This window comes from Drosophila ananassae, assembly GCF_017639315.1.
Source record: "Drosophila ananassae strain 14024-0371.13 chromosome Y unlocalized genomic scaffold, ASM1763931v2 tig00000136, whole genome shotgun sequence".
NCBI lineage: Eukaryota > Metazoa > Arthropoda > Insecta > Diptera > Drosophilidae > Drosophila > Drosophila ananassae.
In genome coordinates this window covers 234,895-260,737 of record NW_025319078.1, presented here as the reverse complement: position 1 = coordinate 260,737, position 25,843 = coordinate 234,895, and positions in this window count along the sequence as shown.

Below are 25,843 nucleotides of genomic sequence, written 5' to 3'. Positions count from 1 at the left end.
TCAGCCTCCCGAAAATTTCCCAGCCGTTTGCGTCGTCGTTGGGAAGACGGCACTAAAATGGCAAAAAATGGGAAGATGGCAAAAATGGGAAGAGTCACTGGCAAACTGAAGAAACTGGCAAACAAAATCAGAAGAAAACTGGGTTGGCCAACACCAAACCAGCTTGCAGTTATTGCAACGCTCAAGACCATTTTTTGGGCCAATGCAGTCCGTTCGCTCGCCTTGCTGTAATGCAAAGGTTTGAGTATTTTAAGTCAGCATCTCTCTGTTTAAATTGTCTGCGAAAAGGTCACTAGATGTCAAATCTGTGCAAAATCCCACCACATGAAGAAGCTATGGAAGGAAACCGTTACGGGATACCATGATCTCATCGACCTGGCCATAAAAAATGATGGACACACCGATGACAGATTTCCGGTTGTACGAGAAGAATACTTTTCGTTTCTGAGCGAAGAATCGCAATCGACTTCAGCATCAACACAAAAACCCCGCGATCGCGCCTTCGTTTGTAATACCATTAGTAGAAATTCCAAAGTTTGACGGAGACTACCGACATTGGCTACGATACTACGAAATTTTTACGATCCAAGAGCTTGACACCCCAGAACAAATGGTTCAGCGTATCAGCTGCGCAGCTACATGATACCGTGCTCCGATCGATCGCCACTCTCAACTGTGAGCCAATCTTGGTACACATCATGGAGGAAAGATTGGATCCACACACGCTATCATCTTTAGAACTAACCATCAATGATCCAACCAATCGACAATCTCTGAAGGAGATGTTATAAAACCTTGAGCGTCGGGCAACCAGTCAAGTAACAACCGTTCTGTTACCAACCGCCCAAGTGGCAATACACCCGGACCCCCTCAGCAATGCAGCACACTCCTGGATTCTGGATCACAGATTAGCATAATCCCCAGAAGGATGGCTGACTCACTTGGACTACAATTGGAACCATCAACCCTGAACATCGCTGCAATGGGAGGAACAACTAAAAGATCACGAAATCTGAGTCAGCAGACTCAGAGATGGGTGACTCTGGCATTATCATTAGTTTTAGCCCATTCATAAACATTCGCGTGGCTCCAGTGTAAACGGACCATAAGTAGAACTTGCATCATCAAACCTACTTCGAGTGGCTCCTGTGAAAACGGACCACAATTAGAGCTTCATTATCTAATCTACTTAGAGTGTTACTCCCGTGAAACGGATCACAAGTAGAACCCGCGTTACCCACCTACTTCGAGTGTTTCTCCCGTGAAACGGACCACAAGTAGAAACCCCGTTACCCATCATACTTCGAGTTTTTCTCCCGTGAACCGGCCACAAGTAGTACCGGCCGATAAGGAATCAAGCAAACCCCGTACCATCTATACTTAAGGAGAACCTGATCACAGCAAGCGCCTGAGCAACCCCATCAGTGCCTTGCAAAATCCAGTTCCCTTTAGTCAGAAGCTTTATACGTTCTTTTGACTAGGACTCCGGGACCTACCATTATGCCCGCGAGTTCAAATTCGTCGTAGTGGTGGCCCAGGTACAATAGCTCTTCGTAGAAGAAGTGGCACTTGTCCGTGTTTTCCTTAATTTTGCCGCCTTCAGTCTACGGAATACTTCCTTCAAATTCGACATATGCTCCTCCCTTGTGCGTCCGATCACGTTGATGTCATCCTGATATGCAAATGCGAGCGGAACCATATCCGGGCCTAAGACCAGGTCTAAGGCCCTTTTGAACGTTGCCGAGGCTCAGTGCAAACCGAACGGCATCACCTTTCACTGGTTCAGACCTTTCCCTGGTACCGTAAAGGCCGTGTACTTTCTGCTCCCTTCCTCCAGTGGGATTTGCCAATAGCCATCTTTAAGGTCGATGCTGCTGAAAAATTTTGCCTCCCGCAATTGTTTCAGTATGAAGTTTATCCGTGGCTTCGGGTACGCATCCTTTACTGATTGTGCGTTTATTTGTCGGAAGTACACGGCCAATCTAAATTGACCCGTTTTTTTGTTTACCATGACGATGGGTGAGCTGTAAGCGCTATTTGAAGGCTCGATACCAGCAGCTCGATTTCCAGCAGCTCTTCTACTTTTTCATGGATCTCCCCCTGTATTTTGGGGTTCTTTGGATAATATCTTTGCTTTATCGGGATGTCGTCCTTTATCGTGATCCTATGCTGCGATATGTTCGAACAACCCTTCTGGTTTGTGAACGCCACTAGGTTTGTGAACGCCACTAGCTCCTCCTCGATTAACCTTTTGTCCCGCTCGCTCTCCCATTCCTCCGAGGATCCGGTTATAGCTAAGGACAGCCTATCCTCCTGGCATCCGCTCCATCTTTCTCTTCTCGGGATCGTGACTTGTTGGCCGGCGCAGTTTATTGTTGTGCCAAATTCTGCGAGGAAATCCCATCCAAGCACCGCGCTGTCTCCCATGCCTGGCAACACCAACAAATTCAAATTTGTTTTTGTTGCCAAAACTTACTGTTGTCTGGAGTACCATTTGCGTCTCTGTGTGGCTCCCGCTGGCCAACTTAACCAGTCTCCTTGTTACTCTCCGCTCACCGGAGATTCCCGGGTTTTTCGCTAGCTTTTCGCAACAAATGCCGCGGATACCTCACAGATTTTGGGGGATCGATCCACTGAATTTAAAGATTCGATGTGATGGCCGATCCCAGAAATAACACAGGGTGCTTCGTTTTATAAATGTCCCCTTTATTTGGATAAAGTTACAAGGGTTAATCTCACCGGCTTCTTGGCTCAGCCGATCGACCGCTCGTCCTCCCGTCGTTTCCCGATCACCGATCCGGGTTGGTGCCAATACACACGCCCTTCCACAGCTTGCGCCCAGCAGGACGTGTGGTCTTGGTGCCTGGCGCTGCTCACGTGCTCCAGTTGCGGGGCCTGTGCTTTCGCTGTTGTTGTCGTCGCTGCTCTCCTGACGTCGCTGCACTCCTGTCGTCGCTGCTCCTGTTGACGCTGCTGCTCCTGATGCTGATCCTGTCGCTGCTCCTGTTGCTGATCCTGTCGGTGATCCTGTCGCTGCTACTGTTGCTGGTTGTCACCGCTTCTCCTCTGTGGCCACCGTGGATCTTCGGTATCCTTGGTTCACTGGGAATGCCTTTTCGCCGTGGCCGACACCTAATCCGTGTTAGCAGACCGATAGGCTCACCTCCCAGGCATACGCCGGACAGGATGCGCTTCTCGGTGCCTGGCAGCCGGATCAGTGCATGAGGGGCCTACCCACCCCACAGGACACGCCCCCGGTTGCGTTCGCCACTCGCCTCCAAAAACCTGCGTGCCTAAGCTCCGCATAATCTATGGCAGACCAGAGGGTTTGGTGTCGCGTCTCCTTTAACTCCAGGTGATACGCTGTGCGTACGCCCCAGCGCCTGGATCAGGATTCTATTGACTTTACTGGGGTGTCCCTGTTTGGTTCTACTGTTGGGCTTGAGTTTCCGAGGTGGCTACCCCTCGCTTTACAGGATCACACCTGGTCTTAACGGTCAGGAATCGACAAGGCGTACGCCAGGCCGATCCGTCGCAATCGCTATGGCCGTCGTGTTCGGGAATAACCCAACCCGACTTGATTAACCCTTGGGCTTCAGTTCCGCCGCGGATCCTTGATCCTTTTCCCACTTGCTCCTTGATTTCTACTCCTTCGATGTACTACTCCTATCTACTCCTACTCCTCCATGAGCCACGGATCACAGATCCTTGTGCACTCGCTTTAAATCCCGCACTTGAAACTGTCGGACTTACCCACGAGGGGTCCTTCAAACTTTCTCGCTTCAATGTCAGACGGGGGGTCTTTCACTCTTCCAGCTTCCCTAGAAGACTCGGTCCCGATTTGCTCCAGGGGCCCTCCTTATATAGCGCCTGAGGCGCCTGTTAAACCTTGCAAATCTCGCTTCCTGCCGTTAATCCTTCGATCCTCTGTTTCCGCCGTTAACTTTTTCCAATTCCCGCCGCATTTCTATTGGCGGGATCTTTGTTGCTCCCCCCCTTTTGCCCCACTTTAACCGGACTTTGTTTGGACATCCCCACGCTCCTCCCTTTGGGCATTCCAAATGCATTTCTGCACTTTCTAAACATAGCTGCGCTGTCATGGGCCGCTTCGTTCCCCGCCGTCCCCACTCTCTCATATGATATTCGAGCGTGGCCGCTGTGGCCCGCCCGGGACCGTTACGTTCCACGGTGATTCCTCTTGCTACTTCTTTCGTGTGCGGAGCCGTGCTAGCTTGCCTGTTCCCCCTCCCGCTGTTGCCCCTTTGCCACCTGCCTTGGCGTGTGGGAGATCTAATCTGCTCACCCGCTTTACTGATATTTATCGCGCATGCGTTTTAGGAAGCTGTTTTTAGAGCTGCTGCACTCTAGCTTATCTTGCATTTGTGTACGTCCCCCGCCTCGCCCCTTGCCAACGAAATGATAAAAAAAAATGCATTGTTCTGAGTTTCTATTGCTAAGCTTTGATTTTCTTGTATTTTTCTGTAATTTTGTCGCATTTTCTGAGGGGGTGGCTTGTGCTTCTCCTGTCCCCAATGCCCCTTTGTCGAATATCGCTTTCGGCATTCTTGGCTCTCTGCCTTGAATTGCGAAGCATGGTGGGTATCTAGCATTAATTCTGGCCAGTGCTCGTCCCATTTCCTTTGGTTATTGCCTGCAGACTGGGCGATCATCGTCTTAACTGTCCTGTTTGCCCTTTCCGTAGGGTTTTCCCGCGGCGTGTATGCTGCGGTAAACTGATGACAAACTCCGAGCTCCTCGAGAAATTTTTTGAAGCTCCTACTGGTAAACTGGACACTATTGTCTGTCACCATCACCTTTGGCACCCCGTATCTAGCGATGATCCTTTCGCGGATTGCCTTCTGCAACGTCTCCGTTGTGGCTTTCTGTCCATTTGGGAAACCGATTGATCATCACTAATAGCATGGTGTTTCCATGCTTGAACCTCCGCAACGGTCCCATGAAGTCCGCACATACCGTCGCCCACGGCTCCTCAGGGACCTGTGTCAGCATTTTCCCTGCGGCCTGCATCTGGCTCCGTTTATATCGCATGCACGTCTCGCATTTACTGACATAGTTACTTACGTCCCTTTGCATCCCTGGCCAGAAGTACCTTGCTGCTACTTTCACAATCGTTTTCCTTCCGCCTAGATATCCCTGTTGCCTGGATATCCCTGTTGAACATGTCGGTAAATCAGGCCTGCCTCCTCAACGAATTCCGGATATTTCTGTGGGTTTTCCTTTATCTTCTTCTTCAGTGAGCCTATCCAAATGCATTCTGTGTCTTCGATTGCTGTGGCACTCCTCAGCTTCTCCACTATCGGCTGGCAGGAAAGTGCATCCGCGACTACGTTCAGCTTGCCTTTCCTGTAGCTGATAACGTAATCGTACTGTTGCAATTCGAAGACCCATCTCGCGATCCTTCCAAGTGGGCTTTCAATATTGTTCAACCATTTCAGCGCCATGTGATCCGTGATCACGTCGAACTGGTACCCCTCCAGGTATAGTCTCATCTCCATATTATTGCCAGGCACTCTTTCTCCGTTGCCGAGTAATTCTTCTCCGCGCCTATTAGCGTTCGGCTGGCGTAAGCGACCACTCGTTTGCCCTCATCCGTGCCCTGCGTCAGCACTGCACCCACGCCGTAGTCGCTGGCATCTGTTTGCAGCAAAAACATCTTCGTGAAAGTCTGCTAAACTCGACTTTAACTTCTCAAACGCCTCTTGAGGTCTTGCCATCCACTCCCACTTTGTTCCCTTTCGTAGGAGATCGTTCAAAGTCCTTGCGACCCCAGCGAAATCAGGGACGAATCGCCGATACCACGACGCCATCCCCCTTCACGAACTGCCGTACCCCTTTCACGTTTGTCGGGGGTTCCAATTCCGCGATCGCTGCAACCTTTTCAGGATCCATACCAATTCCCTGACTTGTTATCCGGTGGCCCAGGTACAACAGCTCTTCCCTGAAGAAATGACACTTGTTCGTGTTTATTCTTAAGTTCGCCGCCTTCAGTCTTCGGAACACTTCCTTCAAATTTGCCATATGTTCCTCCTTCGTGCGTCCGATCACGATGATGTCATCCTGATCCTTTACAAAAGAACAGGCAGATCGGGTTAGATTGCCCAAAATGGAATCGGCGCCATCTTTCTAACTTAAAAATCACCAAAGTTGTGTCAACAGGCAGACGGATAGACGGACAGACGAACATGCTCATATCGACTCTTGAGGGGATCCTGATCAAGAATATACCTGCCAGCCCAGCGTGGTTCTGCGGAGGCTTGCCAATTGAACGCCTCTTCTCCTAAAGCCAACTCCTTGAACGCATATGCCCTTATGAACATTCTCATGTGCTTTATTACAGATTGAAAGTCCACCATATACCCTTTGAAAGGTTCCCCTCGTTGTGGCTTTCGCTGCCGAACCTGGTCCGCCAACTTCTCGGCATACGCCGGGCAGGAAACGCTTCCTTGGTGCCTCGCGGTCAGATCAGGGCACGAAGGGCCTTCCTACCCCATAGGACACACCCCCAGTTGCGTTCACCAAAACCCCGGAGTCTTCTTACTTGACCGGGGTGTCCTTGTTTGGTTTTATATACGATAAATAAATCAACCAGACTCTTCCGTTCCGGCTTCAATTCTGCCTCGGATCCGTGATCCTTTTCCCACATGCTCTTTGATTTATCCTTGTTCGATGACTCGCGTACAGCCGCCGGATCACAGATCGACTCACAGATCCTTGCGCACTCCCGCACCTGAGTCGGTCGGACTTACCCTCGGGGGGTCCTTCAAAGGAAACCTACTTCCTTAAAGGAAACTTTCCCTCTTGAATGTCAGACTTACCCACGGACGTCCTTCCCAAAACTCTTCCAGCTTTCCTAGAAGACTCGGTTACAATTCGCTCTAGTGGCACTCTTTAAATAGCGCCTGAGGCGCCCGTTAATCCATGACGATCTCGCTTCTTTCCGTTAATCTTTCATGCCTCATTTCTCGCCGTTAATGCTTTCCCGAAATCCACGCTGTATTTTTTCCTCTTCTTCCTAATATCTATATTTTTCGGGGTTCGCACTGCATACGTACAGCCCACCTTTCGTTCAACCGACCGAGGGACGTTCGGCTCAAATCGCGGGAAGAGATCCGAGATAGTTTAAGCAAAGAGTAAGGGAAACATATCACGAGCAAATAAAAGTCAGCCAGAGGCCCTTTTCCTTCTAAAAGGGTACTTTGAGAAACTGGCTGACCAGGTTCGGCAGCGGAAACAGCAACGAGGAGAACCGTTTAAAGTATACATGGTGGACCTTCAGACGCTAATGAAGCCTTTAGGAAAGTCCATGAAAGAAGGTCATTGAAAGGCTTGTGGAGAATTGCATGACGCCCATGAAAATGTGATTATGAAACTCCGGCTTTAGCCGTCACATTTATCCTACTTATTGAATTTGGTTATCGTGCCTTAAGGGCCGTAACAGAAGGGCCGGAAGGAGGAAGGAAGTCGAAGGCCACCAACGGCAGCAACCTACCGCCGACCCCCGCTACGGATATTCAACCAACTACCCCTGCCACGGAGGCACAGTCAGCCGGCAAAGACAATTAATAATTAATTAATTTATTAATTAATAATAATCTCTCTATATATATAAATGATTTGCTGTTCGTTAGACTCGCTAAAACGCGAGAACGGCTGAACGGATTTATCTTATCTTGGTCTTAAATTATTCGTGGAGGTCTAGGGAAGGTTTGAAAGGTGAGAAAAATTCGAATAATTGTCGGGAAAATCCTCAAACCGCATTTTTTTTATTTGGAGACTACAATAGTAGTTGGCTTTGGTACGTGATACATTGTTTGACAGCTAATCATTGTTCTCTGCTCAGTTAATTTTATGTGATAAACCAATATTGTGTTTACTGAAAAATTGTGAAAAAAATTGGAAAACACTTCTCAATTTTTTCACTTTGGTTAATTACAATTTACGATGCCGAGGAGAAGACGGCCTGATTTACGGTGCGAAGAACTACCTCACGTGCTAACCGCACTGATGACCAGAGACAGACAGATCAAGAAAATAGTCGTATTGCTATGTCAGAAATTCAGAATTACAGAAATGTAACAATTGTTTCCAGATGACATCATTTGGTGCTACACATATTATACAACACAATTTCGTGCCCACTTTTAAGGTATTATATAAAAATATTGTATTAAAATACATATATAGGAAATATTTAATGGCCAAATTTTGAAAAATCACAGATAAAAGGACAATTTTATCACTTACTGGGAACTCTGTTACCACTACCTGATGCAGATCATCAATTTTTACAAATTTATTTTATGGGCAATTCAGATGCGGAAATTAATAATCGTTGTGCTCACAATCCAACAGTGAAGAGAATCATTGTCCAACAATTACAAATGTTTCTTCATCAGAATAACCATTTAGTAAACATGATCAAAATAGCATTGGATCGGATGCCATTTGATAGCCATAATACTGGAAGACTGGCTGTGAAAAGACTGATGAATAACGTCATTGAGGCGACAATCATAGAAGGAAAATACAAAGGAAAGGATACCTTGATCCCGCGGATACCGATGATTCCAACGGACATACCATTCGATTTTAAACGCTTAAAATTTCCAGTACGTCTGGATTTTGCGATGACCATAAATAAATCGCAAGGACAATCGTTAGAAGTTTGTGGAATCAACTTGGAGTTTCCCTGCTTCGCGCATGGACAATTAGACGTCGCGTGTTCGCGCGTGGGAAAACCGTGTTCTTTGTTTATTTACGCAATACAAAACAAAACAAAAAATATGGCTTATGAGAAAGCTTTAAATTAATTAACAGACTGTATTTTAACAGTATGTGCCTGTGATTATCAAATTTAAATCTTTTAAATAGCCAGTATAGGAAAACTCGGTTTTGTAGGTAAGCAACATGATGTATCAAAAATAATAATAAAATTCATGTTTTACTCTTAACAGGGTGCTCTTTAATTTTTGGGATTGAAAATGATTAAAATGATAGCTCCGCGAAACTTAATTTTAGCTATCTTCAGTTCTTACTGTAACAGATAATATTTTTAAGTTTAAAAGAAGATTTTGAACGCAACAAAAATAAAAACAACAGCTGGCAGTACGAAGTCTGCCGGGTCAGCTAGTTATAGATAAAAATGAATTGCTGTTCGTTAGTCTCGATAAAATTCGAGAACGGCTGAACGGATTTATCTTATCTTGGTCTAGAATTATTCTTGGAGGTCTAGGGAAGGTTTTAAAGGTGAGAAAAATTCGAATATTGGCCGGGAAAATCCTCAATCCTCAAACAGCTTTTTTCTATTTCCTACACAAACGTTTTATAAATAAAATGGATATGCTGCCAAGCAGAAAAGGGCGAAGTTGCGTAAAATAAGTTACATATATTATAAATCTGAGTAGCGGCGGCGGGTTATCGGAAGTTCTGGTTTTGTTTACTTCTCCCCCGTTCGCATGCGCTTTGCTGGTATTTGTAGCGGATGCGCTTTGGGGAGCTTTTTTGTAGAGCTGCTGCACATTGCTGCATATTGCTAAATTCATATTGCTAAGCTTTGCCACTTGTAATTTTGTTATTGATTGGCCGACCCCGACGTGATTATCATCCCGTTCAATTATCGTGATCAGCATTAAAAGTGCCACTAAAACACCGTTGTTGGTTTTGTTGTCACAAAGTTGCATTCTAATTTAATTACACAATGGAATCTGGAGCTGAAGCTACTGCATCTGCTGCGTCAAGCCGTGAAAGGATGCTGCGGAGACGCGCAGAGGTTCAAGGATGCCTTCTCATCCAGATCATCTTTCAAAAGCTGGACCCTACCACAAAGGTGCCGTATGGAGACGACTCTCCGCATTTGTCAGCGAATCAAGCGGGCCGACGTAGGCCATTTAACAACCGATCCTGCATGCTCCTGAATGCTCCGCCTGCTTCGTGTGCCCTTGCGGCATCCTGGCACCCGCTGTGCCTTCCTGCCCACATTTCTCGCCTTGTCAGTTGAGGTCCGATGTCTTGCCCTCTGCTTTGTGTGCCTCAAGTCCGATCACTTAGCCCCCGGATGCTCATCCTCCCGCTGCCCAACTTGCAATCGCCGACATCATGCGCTATTGCATCCTTGCGAGCGTTTATCTATGCAGCGAATCCGGCCAATGTATCTGGGATTGCGACCTCTCAGGCTCCTCCTGCTAATGCTCTTGTTGCACAGGATCGCAGCGCTGAAATAGTGTTCTTGCCCACCGCCCACATTCTCGTCCGTGGCAGATCAGGAGCCTTTCTTCCTTGTCGAGCTTGACTCCGGCTCCCAAGTTCATCTCATCACATCACGGCTGGCCAGTCAACTTCAGCTTCATCGGTCCAAATGTTCTGTAGCAGTGACTGGCCTTGGAGACGCTGAGTTTACTACGGATGGAGCATCGTTTGCCTGAAGTCTCGTATTCCCTTTACATTGAGGCAATTGTGGCGTCTCACATCATAGAGCGTCAACCTGGCCTGAACTTAGATGTGTCCAATTGGAAAGTTCCCGCCAATGTGGTTCTAACTTCCACAGAACTCAGCGTGTGGATCTGCTGATTGGAGCAAGGCTGTTTTTTTATCTGCTCTCAGTCGGGCAAATCCAGCTAGGAGACAGTCTGCCTCTGTTGCAGAAGACACGTTTTGGATGGGTAGTTTCTGGAGGAGGTTGCACCCCGGGAAACCCCCGCCAATCAATCGGTATTGAGTAAGTCGGTGGCTGGACGATTAGGTGATGGCATACCATAATGATTAAGTGGTAAATTTGAAATAAGAACACATAAATCCTCGATCAAGACCAATGCTTCATTGTACATCTCTGGTGTATAATCTATATTTTGGCATCGATTTGTTTGTCCAATTCGATGCAAGATGTCTTCTGTCATTTTTATATTTTTCCCACAAACTTTGTGCTTGCGAGGAATAACATGTCGTCAAAATAAATGCAAACAACTTACGAATGTTATTCGGTGCCGATGTCAATGCAGCATCAGCAAGCGTTAAGGTATGATTTTATGGTACACCTGGCCTAGAATTTTGAATGTAGTTTTAAAATTACGTCCATCGGATGCACGATCGAAAATTTTGGTTGCCCCAAATGACGTCATTTGGAAGCAAGAATTAAATTTGCGTATCTTACGCAAAAATAATTTGGAATCATCTGAATGGCCAGTAAGAAGGGATAATAAAGGCTCCGGCGGAGCGGGTAGAGGTGACAGCACAACTTTGCCTGATGCGCAGCACATGCCGGCTGCTTTATTCCGAAATTTCAATGCCTGAAAATATTGACATACTTTATCCATTCCACCGATAGCTATTTTTGAATGCGTTGAGTAGTTAATATCTGGTGCATATTCAAAGGCAAGCCGAACGAATGTTGCACGTGTTAATGAGCGGCTGATCCGTTGCATTCGTAGATCTAGTACTCGTACTGCAGCTATGTTTCGTTCTCGTGCCGCTCTTATTCTCGTAATATTCTGTTGCAGACGTTCGTCACGGTGTTCTTGAGATTCTTGTGCACGACTTTCTGCAGTCCTGATTCTTTGAGATGCATTCATTGTTTCGATTTGTTGTGGTAATTGCTGAGCTCTTTCAACACGTTTGCGTCGTGAACCTCTGCTGCTCGCGTTGTTGAGGTTCGATTTTTTTGGTGGCATATTCACTGTATTATCTTCAATTTAATTTACACTTCAGTCTAAGTAACATATGACACCAAAAATTTAAAACTGTATTTCGTTCACTATTCACCGAGTCAGCTTTTCGGAGCTGCGAACGCCATCTGTTAGGATCACACGATATTTCGTTCACTATTCACAGAGTCAGCTTTTCGTTGTGCCTGTCAAATAATAACAGACAAATAATTAGCAATTAATTAAAATTGCGACTACAATTTGAGATTTAAACTATCCTATCTCTCAAGTTGGATCGAACTGCACATGGTGTGCGAATTATAATCGGTTAAGTGGTTTAGGAGTCCATTGAGGACAAACATTGTGACACGAGATTTATATATAAGATAAGACTAGCTGACCCGGACACACGTTGCTGTGAACCATATGTGTGAACAATATGGTATTTGTAAAAAAATATAGTCATCTCCTTATTTGACTTTCTACTACTATAATCCGATTCGAAGGGGTAGTACGTTGAACACAATTAATCAAAATGTTCTTACACTTCATATTAAGCAGAAATCAAAAGGTAAAAAATAAACATTTTTTAAGATTTATTATTTTTATTTAAATTTATAACAAATACAGTATATTACATTTAATTTAACACCAATCGGTGCACAATGTTTTTGGTTAACCTGTCTTTACCTAACACAAATAGATTCGACGGTTTCCCAACACGTGAACACGCAACATATAGTTGCCCATGAGAAAAACATGGATTTCTCAAATCTAAACCACAAATGGACATTGTTTGACCTTGAGATTTATTTATAGACATGGCGAAAGCTAAACGAATTGGAAACTGTAGCCTTTTGAAGGGTATGGTAGAATCGGATGGTATCATCGGAATACGTGGCAGCAGGACCACTTTTCCTTTAAACTTCCCACCCAAAATGGTTGCATCAAGAATGTTTCCGGTGATCTTTTTGATGACCAAACGTACCGTTACCTAATTGAGGTGGATTCAAATTACGGAGGAGAATAATAGGCGAACCAATCTTTAATCGAAGATTATGTGGTGGCATTCCAGGGATATCTAATGAATTTGAAAATTCAATCGGAAAATTTACACTTTCATTTTCATCAACAACAGTATCGATTGATTTAAATGACATCAGATCGCCAGGTAGCAACTGTTGTATCTGGAAGTTAATTTCGTCAACATCAACGTTTTTGGCTTCCAAAATCGCCCGTTGACTAAGCCATTCATGATTCAAATAATTTTTCTGTATATCCGGGGAAATATTGTGAATCAATTCATTTTTATTCTGAACAACAGTGCAAAAATTGTCGGGTAGCTTAATGCATTGCGTATTTGGTTGCAGTTCTATTTTACCGTTCCCAATATCTAGTAGTTGTTTTGAAAATATTTGTTCTGATGGATCATTTTGCAATTGTACTCGCATATTAATGGTCAATCGAAGTTGTTGGCACCTAGTGCCAAGACCTACTACCTAATCGTCTCGTTACTCAGTGTCTGGACCACGGCACTTAAAATCAACCTACTTCGAGTGATCCTGTGTAAAACGGTTCACAAGTAGAATCCGCGGCATACCTGTCTACTTTGAGTGTTGCTCCCGTGAAACGGACCGCCAGTAGACCCCGCGTTACCTAACTACTCCCGTGAAACGGACCACCAGCAGACCCCGCGCTATCTAACCTACTTCAAGTGTTGCTCCCGTGAAACGGACCGCCAGTAGGACCGGCCGATAAGGAATCAGCCGAACCACCATACCACCGGTACTTGAGGAAAACCACCCCAGGACTTCAAGCACATAAACTCATGCCTGATCACAGCAAGCGTCTGGCCAGCCCGGGCAGTCCCTTGCAGAATCCAGGTAAATTTAGTCAGGACTATTTACGGTTTTGACTACGACTCCGGGACCTACCGTTACTCCCGTGAGTTCAAGTTGCCGTAGTTGACGTAGTTGCCGCATAACGCTCTACGGACGAACATTTGGTGACCCCGACGTGATCCTTTAGGATCACAACTTGAACACAAACCTCAACGCAATTTAACTCAACGAAAAAAAAAAAAAAAAAAAAAGAGAGAGGAGAGATACATTGCAACAATGGGATCAGAATCAGACCCCGTAATCCAAATGCTCATTGATGAAAAAATTGAAAGCAACATAGCCATCCAAAGGCTTATAAGAAACTTCACTAAGGACTCCGCAGAGCATAAACTCAAGGGAGGATACTTCGAGGAGAAACTCAGACAGCTCACTCACTCATGGACCCAGTTTAAAAAAAATGATGCCAAGCTCCAGGAGCTAGCACTAAGTCCTGAGAATGAGTATTTCACAAAGGCCAAAGCGCTAGAAGAGCTTGTGAAAAAATATGAAGCAATATTTTCGGATGGAATCCCATCAGCGTCAGGCCCATCACAAAGGCCCCGGAAAACAGGCGAAAATCTCGAGCCAAAGGCACAATCATCACGAGGAAACGAAGGAGAAGACCTTCGATTAACATCATTAAAACGAAGACATGAAGGACGATTAGACGATATGGAAGACTTTCTGTGCAACCGCACCGAAGGACGGGAAGTGTCCACACACGTCAGACAACACATGAAGGAGCTATGGAAGGAAATCGTCACGGGATACCATGATCTCATCGACCTGGAACCAGCCATAAAAAATGATGGACACACCGATGACAGATTTCAGGTTGTACGAGCAGAATACTTTTCGTTTTTGAGCGAAGAATCGCAATCAACTTCAGCATCAACACAAAAACTCGCGATTGCACCTCCGTTTGTAATACCACCAGTAGAAATTCCAAAGTTTGACGGAGACTACCGGCATTGGCTACGATTCTACGAAATTTTTACGGAATGCATCCACGATCAAGACTACAGTGATGCCGGACAGACCAGTTACCAGGATGCATGGCAACGACTAAAGAATCGATACCACAATGAACGGCTGTTGATTATATCCGCGATTGGATCCACACACGCTGTCAGCTCTAGAACTAGCCGTCACCGATTCAACCAATCGACAATCTCTGAAGCAGATGTTAGAAAACCTTGAGCGTCAGGCAACCAGTCAAGTAACAATGCAGAAAAATACGTCGGCTGCTCCACTTCGATCCAGTTCATCACGATTGGTGTGTTCAGCCACAGCCCTGCTTACAGATAAGCCCACCGTTCTGTTACCAACCGCCCAAGTGGCAATACATGGCCCAGCCGGAACCCATCAGCAATGCCGCACACTCCTAGATTCTGGATCACAGATTAACATAATCACCAGAAGGATGGCTGACACACTTGGACTACAATTGGAGCCATCCAATTGACCCTGACTATCGCTGAACTGGGAGGAACAACTAAAAGATCACGAAATCTGAGTCAGCAGACTCAGAGATGGGTGACTCTGGCATTATCATTAGTTTTAGCCCATTCATAAACATTGACCTTTCTTAGATTTAATTATGTATAAATTAGCATCATATATACGAATTGTTCTTCTGAAATAAAGATAGTTGCGAATACAGAGTAGATCGGTTCGTTATTTAGTGTCAAGGTACGGCCTACTTCGAGTGATCCTGTGTAAAACACAAGGTTCACAAGTAGGACTCTCTTAAAGCTATTTACTTCGCGTGGCTCCAGTGTAAACGGACCATAAGTAGAACTTGCATCATCAAACCTACTTCGAGTGGCTCCTGTGAAAACGGACCACAATTAGAGCTTCATTATCTAATCTACTTAGAGTGTTACTCCCGTGAAACGGATCACAAGTAGAACCCGCGTTACCCACCTACTTCGAGTGTTTCTCCCGTGAAACGGACCACAAGTAGAAACCCCGTTACCCATCATACTTCGAGTTTTTCTCCCGTGAACCGGCCACAAGTAGTACCTTCAATTTAATTTACACTTCAGTCTAAGTAACATATGACACCAAAAATTTAAAACTGTATTTCGTTCACTATTCACCGAGTCAGCTTTTCGGAGCTGCGAACGCCATCTGTTAGGATCACACGATATTTCGTTCACTATTCACAGAGTCAGCTTTTCGGAGCTGCGAACGCCATCTGTTAGAATCATTTGGAGTTAACAAATAATTGTGCCTGTCAAATAATAACAGACAAATAATTAGCAATTAATTAAAATTGCGACTACAATTTGAGATTTAAACTATCCTATCTCTCAAGTTGGATCGAACTGCACATGGTGTGCGAATTATAATCGGTTAAGTGGTTTAGGAGTCCATTGAGGACAAACATTGTGACACGAGATTTATATATAAGATAAGACTAGCTGACCCGGACACACGTTGCTGTGAACCATATGTGTGAACAATATGGTATTTGTAAAAAAATATAGTCATCTCCTTATTTGACTTTCTACTACTATAATCCGATTCGAAGGGGTAGTACGTTGAACACAATTAATCAAAATGTTCTTACACTTCATATTAAGCAGAAATCAAAAGGTAAAAAATAAACATTTTTTAAGATTTATTATTTTTATTTAAATTTATAACAAATACAGTATATTACATTTAATTTAACACCAATCGGTGCACAATGTTTTTGGTTAACCTGTCTTTACCTAACACAAATAGATTCGACGGTTTCCCAACACGTGAACACGCAACATATAGTTGCCCATGAGAAAAACATGGATTTCTCAAATCTAAACCACAAATGGACATTGTTTGACCTTGAGATTTATTTATAGACATGGCGAAAGCTAAACGAATTGGAAACTGTAGCCTTTTGAAGGGTATGGTAGAATCGGATGGTATCATCGGAATACGTGGCAGCAGGACCACTTTTCCTTTAAACTTCCCACCCAAAATGGTTGCATCAAGAATGTTTCCGGTGATCTTTTTGATGACCAAACGTACCGTTACCTAATTGAGGTGGATTCAAATTACGGAGGAGAATAATAGGCGAACCAATCTTTAATCGAAGATTATGTGGTGGCATTCCAGGGATATCTAATGAATTTGAAAATTCAATCGGAAAATTTACACTTTCATTTTCATCAACAACAGTATCGATTGATTTAAATGACATCAGATCGCCTGGTAGCAACTGATGTATCTGGAAGTTAATTTCGTCAACATCAACGTTTTTGGCTTCCAAAATCGCCCGTTGACTAAGCCATTCATGATTCAAATAATTTTTCTGTATATCCGGGAAAATATTGTGAATCAATTCATTTTTATTCTGAACAACAGTGCAAAAATTGTCGGGTAGCTTAATGCATTGCGTATTTGGTTGCAGTTCTATTTTACCGTTCCCAATATCTAGTAGTTGTTTTGAAAATATTTGTTCTGATGGATCATTTTGCAATTGTACTCGCATATTAATGGTCAATCGAAGTTGTTGGCACCTAGTGCCAAGACCTACTACCTAATCGTCTCGTTACTCAGTGTCTGGACCACGGCACTTAAAATCAACCTACTTCGAGTGATCCTGTGTAAAACGGTTCACAAGAAGAATCCGCGGCATACCAGTCTACTTCGAGTGTTGCTCCCGTGAAACGGACCGCCAGTAGACCCCGCGTTACCTAACTACTCCCGTGAAACGGACCACCAGCAGACCCCGCGCTATCTAACCTACTTCAAGTGTTGCTCCCGTGAAACGGACCGCCAGTAGGACCGGCCGATAAGGAATCAGCCGAACCACCATACCACCGGTACTTGAGGAAAACCACCCCAGGACTTCAAGCACATAAACTCATGCCTGATCACAGCAAGCGTCTGGCCAGCCCGGGCAGTCCCTTGCAGAATCCAGGTAAATTTAGTCAGGACTATTTACGGTTTTGACTACGACTCCGGGACCTACCGTTACTCCCGTGAGTTCAAGTTTGACGTAGTTGCTGCATAACGCTCTACGGACGAACATTTGGTGACCCCGACGTGATCCTTTAGGATCACAACTTGAACACAAACCTCAACGCAATTTAACTCAACGAAAAAAAAAAAAAAAAAAAAGAGAGAGGAGAGATACATTGCAACAATGGGATCAGAATCAGACCCCGTAATCCAAATGCTCATTGATGAAAAAATTGAAAGCAACATAGCCATCCAAAGGCTTATAAGAAACTTCACTAAGGACTCCGCAGAGCATAAACTCAAGGGAGGATACTTCGAGGAGAAACTCAGACAGCTCACTCACTCATGGACCCAGTTTAAAAAAAATGATGCCAAGCTCCAGGAGCTAGCACTAAGTCCTGAGAATGAGTATTTCACAAAGGTCAAAGCGCTAGAAGAGCTTGTGAAAAAATATGAAGCAATATTTTCGGATGGAATCCCATCAGCGTCAGGCCCATCACAAAGGCCCCGGAAAACAGGCGAAAATCTCGAGCCAAAGGCACAATCATCACGAGGAAACGAAGGAGAAGATCTTCGATTAACATCATTAAAACGAAGACATGAAGGACGATTAGACGATATGGAAGACTTTCTGTGCAACCGCACCGAAGGACGGGAAGTGTCCACACACGTCAGACAACACATGAAGGAGCTATGGAAGGAAATCGTCACGGGATACCATGATCTCATCGACCTGGAACCAGCCATAAAAAATGATGGACACACCGATGACAGATTTCAGGTTGTACGAGCAGAATACTTTTCGTTTTTGAGCGAAGAATCGCAATCAACTTCAGCATCAACACAAAAACTCGCGATTGCACCTCCGTTTGTAATACCACCAGTAGAAATTCCAAAGTTTGACGGAGACTACCGGCATTGGCTACGATTCTACGAAATTTTTACGGAATGCATCCACGATCAAGACTACAGTGATGCCGGACAGACCAGTTACCAGGATGCATGGCAACGACTAAAGAATCGATACCACAATGAACGGCTGTTGATTATATCCGCGATTGGATCCACACACGCTGTCAGCTCTAGAACTAGCCGTCACCGATTCAACCAATCGACAATCTCTGAAGCAGATGTTAGAAAACCTTGAGCGTCAGGCAACCAGTCAAGTAACAATGCAGAAAAATACGTCGGCTGCTCCACTTCGATCCAGTTCATCACGATTGGTGTGTTCAGCCACAGCCCTGCTTACAGATAAGCCCACCGTTCTGTTACCAACCGCCCAAGTGGCAATACATGGCCCAGCCGGAACCCATCAGCAATGCCGCACACTCCTAGATTCTGGATCACAGATTAACATAATCACCAGAAGGATGGCTGACACACTTGGACTACAATTGGAGCCATCCAATTGATCCTGACTATCGCTGAACTGGGAGGAACAACTAAAAGATCACGAAATCTGAGTCAGCAGACTCAGAGATGGGTGACTCTGGCATTATCATTAGTTTTAGCCCATTCATAAACATTGACCTTTCTTAGATTTAATTATGTATGAATTAGCATCATATATACGAATTGTTCTTCTGAAATAAAGATAGTTGCGAATACAGAGTAGATCGGTTCGTTATTTAGTGTCAAGGTACGGCCTACTTCGAGTGATCCTGTGTAAAACACAAGGTTCACAAGTAGGACTCTCTTAAAGCTATTTACTTCGCGTGGCTCCAGTGTAAACGGACCATAAGTAGAACTTGCATCATCAAACCTACTTCGAGTGGCTCCTGTGAAAACGGACCACAATTAGAGCTTCATTATCTAATCTACTTAGAGTGTTACTCCCGTGAAACGGATCACAAGTAGAACCCGCGTTACCCACCTACTTCGAGTGTTTCTCCCGTGAAACGGACCACAAGTAGAAACCCCGTTACCCATCATACTTCGAGTTTTTCTCCCGTGAACCGGCCACAAGTAGTACCGGCCGATAAGGAATCAAGCAAACCCCGTACCATCTATACTTAAGGAGAACCTGATCACAGCAAGCGCCTGAGCAACCCCATCAGTGCCTTGCAAAATCCAGTTCCCTTTAGTCAGAAGCTTTATACGTTCTTTTGACTAGGACTCCGGGACCTACCATTATGCCCGCGAGTTCAAATTCGTCGTAGTGGTGGCCCAGGTACAATAGCTCTTCGTAGAAGAAGTGGCACTTGTCCGTGTTTTCCTTAATTTTGCCACCTTCAGTCTACGGAATACTTCCTTCAAATTCGACATATGCTCCTCCCTTGTGCGTCCGATCACGTTGATGTCATCCTGATATGCAAATGCGAGCGGAACCATATCCGGGCCTATGACCTGGTCTAAGGCCCTTTTGAACGTTGCCGAGGCTCAGTGCAAACCGAACGGCATCACCTTTCACTGGTTCAGACCTTTCCCTGGTACCGTAAAGGCCGTGTACTTTCTGCTCCCTTCCTCCAGTGGGATTTGCCAGGTCGATGCTGCTGAAAAATTTTGACTCCCGCAATTGTTTCAGTATGAAGTTTATCCGTGGCTTCGGGTACGCATCCTTTACTGATTGTGCGTTTATTTGTCGGAAGTACACGGCCAATCTAAATTGACCCGTTTTTTTGTTTACCATGACGATGGGTGAGCTGTAAGCGCTATTTGTAGGCTCGATACCAGCAGCTCGATTTCCAGCAGCTCGATTTCCAGCAGCTCTTCTACTTTTTCATGGATCTCCCCCTGTATTTTGGGGTTCTTTGGATAATATCTTTGCTTTATCGGGATGTCGTCCTTTATCGTGATCCTATGCTGCGATATGTTCGAACAACCCTTCTGGTTTGTGAACGCCACTAGCTCCTCCTCGATTAACCTTTTGTCCCGCTCGCTCTCCCATTCCTCCGAGGATCCGGTTATAGCTAAGGACAGCCTATCCTCCTGGCATCCGCTCCATCTTTCTCTTCTCGGGATCGTGACTTGTCGGCCGGCGCAGTTTATTGTTGTGCCAAATTCTGCGAGGAAATCCCATCCAAGCACCGCGCTGTCTCCCATGCCTGGCAACACCAACAAATTCAAATTTGTTTTTGTTGCCAAAACTTACTGTTGTCTGGAGTACTACTTGCGTCTCTGTGCGGTTCCCGCTGGCCAACTTAACCAGTCTCCTTGTTACTCTCCGCTCACCGGAGATTCCCGGGTTATTCGCTAGCTTTTCTGAAATGAAGCTAGGCTTTGCCCCGGTGTGTATCATGGCCTTCACTTCTGCACCTTCGACCTTAACGACCGCCGCCAAGTGCTGACCGAGCTTTCTGCAAACTTCGCTTAACTACTCCTTGCAAAGCGTTAATATCCAATTCTTTCTCCCCATCCTGAAGCTTCTAGACTCGAAAGCAATCATGTAGTTTTGGTGCCAGGTGCAACGTTTTTGTTAACTGGTGCTCGCAAAAATTGCCGCGGATAGCTCACAGATTTTGAGGGATCAATCCACTGAATTTATAGATTCGATGTGATTGCCCGATCCCAGAAATAACACAGGGTGCATCGTTTTATAAATGTTCCCTTTATTTGGATAAAGTTACAAGGGTGAATCTCACCGGCTTCTTGGCTCAGCCGATCATCCGCTCGTCCTCCCGTCGTTTCCCGATCACCGATCCGGGTTGGTGCCAATACACACGCCCTTTCACATCTTGCGCCGAGCAGGACGTGTGGTCTTGGTGCCTGGCGCTGAATCCGCTCACGGTTCCCTCCGTTTGGACTCACGTGCTCCAGTTGCGGGGCCTGTGCTTTGGCTGTTGTTGTCGTCGCTGCTCTCCTGACGTTGCTGCACTCCTGTCGTCGCTGCTCTCCAGAGGTCGCTGCACTCCTGTCGTCGCTGCTCTCCTGACGTCGCTGCACTCCTGTCGTCGCCGCCGCTCCTGTTGACGCTGCTGCTCCTGATGCTGATCCTGTCGCTGCTCCTGTCGCTGATCCTGTCGGTGATCCTGTCGCTGCTACTGTTGCTGGTTGTCACTGCTTCTCCTCTGTGGGCACCGTGGATCTTCGGTATCCTTGGTTCACTGGGAATGCCTTTTCGCCGTGGCCGACACCTAATCCGTGTTAGCAGACCGATAGGCTCACCTCCCAGGCATACGCCGGGCAGGATGCGCTTCTCGGTGCCTGGCAGCCGGATCAGTGCATGAGGGGCCTACCCACCCCACAGGACACGCCCCCGGTTGCGTTCGCCACTCGCCTCCAAAAACCTGCGTGCCTAAGCTCCGCATAATCTATGGCAGACCAGAGGGTTTGGTGTCGCGTCTCCTTTAACTCCAGGTGATACGCTGTGCGTACGCCCCAGCGCCTGGATCAGGATTCTATTGACTTTACTGGGGTGTCCCTGTTTGGTTCTACTGTTGGGCTTGAGTTTCCGAGGTGGCTACCCCTCGCTTTACAGGATCACACCTGGTCTTAACGGTCAGGAATCGACAAGGCGTACGCCAGGCCGATCCGTCGCAATCGCTATGGCCCCAGGATACCTGTCGTGTTCGGGAATAACCCAACCCGACTTGATTAACCCTTGGGCTTCAGTTCCGCCGCGGATCCTTGATCCTTTTCCCACTTGCTCCTTGATTTCTACTCCTTCGATGTACTACTCCTACTCCTCCATGAGCCACGGATCACAGATCCTTGCGCACTCGCTTTAAATCCCGCACTTGAAACTGTCGGACTTACCCACGAGGGGTCCTTCAAACTTTCTCGCTTCAATGTCAGACGGGGGGTCTTTTACTCAACTCTTCCAGCTTCCCTAGAAGACTCGGTCCCGATTTGCTCCAGGGGCCCTCCTTATATAGCGCCTGAGGCGCCTGTTAAACCTTGCAAATCTCGCTTCCTGCCGTTAATCCTTCGTTCCTCTGTTTCCGCCGTTAACTTTTTCCAATTCCCGCCGCATTTCTATTGGCGGGATCTTTGTTGCTCCCCCCCTTTTGCCCCACTTTAACCGGACTTTGTTTGGACATCCCCGCGCTCCTCCCTTTGGGCATTCCAAATGCATTTCTGCACTTTCTAAACATAGCTGCGCTGTCATGGGCCGCTTCGTTCCCCGCCGTCCCCACTCTCTCATATGATATTCGAGCGTGGCCGCTGTGGCCCGCCCGGGACCGTTACGTTCCACGGTGATTCCTCTTGCTACTTCTTTCGTGTGCGGAGCCGTGCTAGCTTGCCTGTTCCCCCTCCCGCTGTTGCCCCTTTGCCACCTGCCTTGGCGTGTGGGAGATCTAATCTGCTCACCCGCTTTACTGATATTTATCGCGCATGCGATTTAGGAAGCTGTTTTTAGAGCTGCTGCACTCTAGCTTATCTTGCATTTGTGTACGTCCCCCGCCTCGCCCCTTGCCAACGAAATGATAAAAAAAATGCATTGTTCTGAGTTTCTATTGCTAAGCTTTGATTTTCTTGTATTTTTCTGTAATTTTGTCGCATTTTCTGAGGGGGTGGCTTGTGCTTCTCCTGTCCCCAATGCCCCTTTGTCGAATATCGCTTTCGGCATTCTTGGCTCTCTGCCTTGAATTGCGAAGCATGGTGGGTATCTAGCATTAATTCTGGCCAGTGCTCGTCCCATTTCCTTTGGTTATTGCCTGCAGACTGGGCGATCATCGTCTTAACTGTCCTGTTTGCCCTTTCCGTAGGGTTTTCCCGCGGCGTGTATGCTGCGGTAAACTGATGACAAACTCCGAGCTCCTCGAGAAATTTTTTGAAGCTCCTACTGGTAAACTGGACACTATTGTCTGTCACCATCACCTTTGGCACCCCGTATCTAGCGATGATCCTTTCGCGGATTGCCTTCTGCAACGTCTCCGTTGTGGCTTTCTGTCCATTTGGAAAACCGATTGATCATCACTAATAGCATGGTGTTTCAATGCTTGGTCCCATGAAGTCCGCACATACCGTCGCCCACGGCTCCTCAGGGACCTGTGTCAGCATTTTCCCTGCGGCCTGCATCTGGCTCCGTTTATATCGCATGCACGTCTCGCATTTACTGACATAGTTACTTACGTCCCTTTGCATCCCTGGCCAGAAGTACCTTGCTGCTACTTTCACAATCGTTTTCCTTCCGCCTAGATATCCCTGTTGCCTGGATATCCCTGTTGAACATGTCGGTAAATCAGGCCTGCCTCCTCAACGAATTCCGGATATTTCTGTGGGTTTTCCTTTATCTTCTTCTTCAGTGACCCTATCCAAATGCATTCTGTGTCTTCGATTGCTGTGGCACTCCTCAGCTTCTCCACTATCGGCTGGCGGGAAAGTGCATCCGCGACTACGTTCAGCTTGCCTTTCCTGTAGCTGATAACGTAATCGTACTGTTGCAATTCGAAGACCCATCTCGCGATCCTTCCAAGTGGGCTTTCAATATTGTTCAACCATTTCAGCGCCATGTGATCCGTGATCACGTCGAACTGGTACCCCTCCAGGTATAGTCTCATCTGCCGAATTGCCCATATTATTGCCAGGCACTCTTTCTCCGTTGCCGAGTAATTCTTCTCCGCGCCTATTAGCGTTCGGCTGGCGTAAGCGACCACTCGTTTGCCCTCATCCGTGCCCTGCGTCAGCACTGCACCCACGCCGTAGTCGCTGGCATCTGTTTGCAGCAAAAACATCTTCGTGAAAGTCTGCTAAACTCGACTTTAACTTCTCAAACGCCTCTTGAGGTCTTGCCATCCACTCCCACTTTGTTCCCTTTCGTAGGAGATCGTTCAAAGTCCTTGCGACCCCAGCGAAATCAGGGACGAATCGCCGATACCACGACGCCATCCCCCTTCACGAACTGCCGTACCCCTTTCACGTTTGTCGGGGGTTCCAATTCCGCGATCGCTGCAACCTTTTCAGGATCCATACCAATTCCCTGAAGAAATGACACTTGTTCGTGTTTATTCTTAAGTTCGCCGCCTTCAGTCTTCGGAACACTTCCTTCAAATTTGCCATATGTTCCTCCTTCGTGCGTCCGATCACGATGATGTCATCCTGATCCTTTACAAAAGAACAGGCAGATCGGGTTAGATTGCCCAAAATGGAATCGGCGCCAAGTGCCATCTTTCTAACTTAAAAATCACCAAAGTTGTGTCAACAGGCAGACGGATAGACGGACAGACGAACATGCTCATATCGACTCTTGAGGGGATCCTGATCAAGAATATACCTGCCAGCCCAGCGTGGTTCTGCGGAGGCTTGCCAATTGAACGCCTCTTCTCCTAAAGCCAGCTCCTTGAACGCATATGCCCTTATGAACATTCTCATGTGCTTTATTACAGATTGAAAGTCCACCATATACCCTTTGAAAGGTTCCCCTCGTTGTGGCTTTCGCTGCCGAACCTGGTCCGCCAACTTCTCGGCATACGCCGGGCAGGAAACGCTTCCTTGGTGCCTCGCGGTCAGATCAGGGCACGAAGGGCCTTCCTACCCCATAGGACACACCCCCAGTTGCGTTCACCAAAACCCCGGAGTCTTCTTTCTTGACCGGGGTGTCCTTGTTTGGTTTTATATACGATAAATAAATCAACCAGACTCTTCCGTTCCGGCTTCAATTCTGCCTCGGATCCGTGATCCTTTTCCCACATGCTCTTTGATTTATCCTTGTTCGATGACTCGCGTACAGCCGCCGGATCACAGATCGACTCACAGATCCTTGCGCACTCCCTTTAATTCCCGCACCTGAGTCGGTCGGACTTACCCTCGGGGGGTCCTTCAAAGGAAACCTACTTCCTTAAAGGAAACTTTCCCTCTTGAATGTCAGACTTACCCACGGACGTCCTTCCCAAAACTCCAGCTTACTTCCAGCTTTCCTAGAAGACTCGGTTACAATTCGCTCTAGTGGCACTCTTTAAATAGCGCCTGAGGCGCCCGTTAATCCATGACGATCTCGCTTCTTTCCGTTAATCTTTCATGCCTCATTTCTCGCCGTTAATGCTTTCCCGAAATCCACGCTGTATTTTTTCCTCTTCTTCCTAATATCTATATTTTTCGGGGTTCGCACTGCATACGTACAGCCCCTCAAATCGCGGGAAGAGATCCGAGATAGTTTAAGCAAAGAGTAAGGGAAACATATCACGAGCAAATAAAAGTCAGCCAGAGGCCCTTTTCCTTCTAAAAGGGTACTTTGAGAAACTGGCTGACCAGGTTCGGCAGCGGAAACAGCAACGAGGAGAACCGTTTAAAGTATACATGGTGGACCTTCAGACGCAAATGAAGCCTTTAGGAAAGTCCACGAAGAAGGTCATTGAAAGGCTTGTGGAGAATTGCATGACGCCCATGAAAATGTGATTATGAAACTCCGGCTTTAGCCGTCACATTTATCCTACTTATTGAATTTGGTTATCGTGCCTTAAGGGCCGTAAC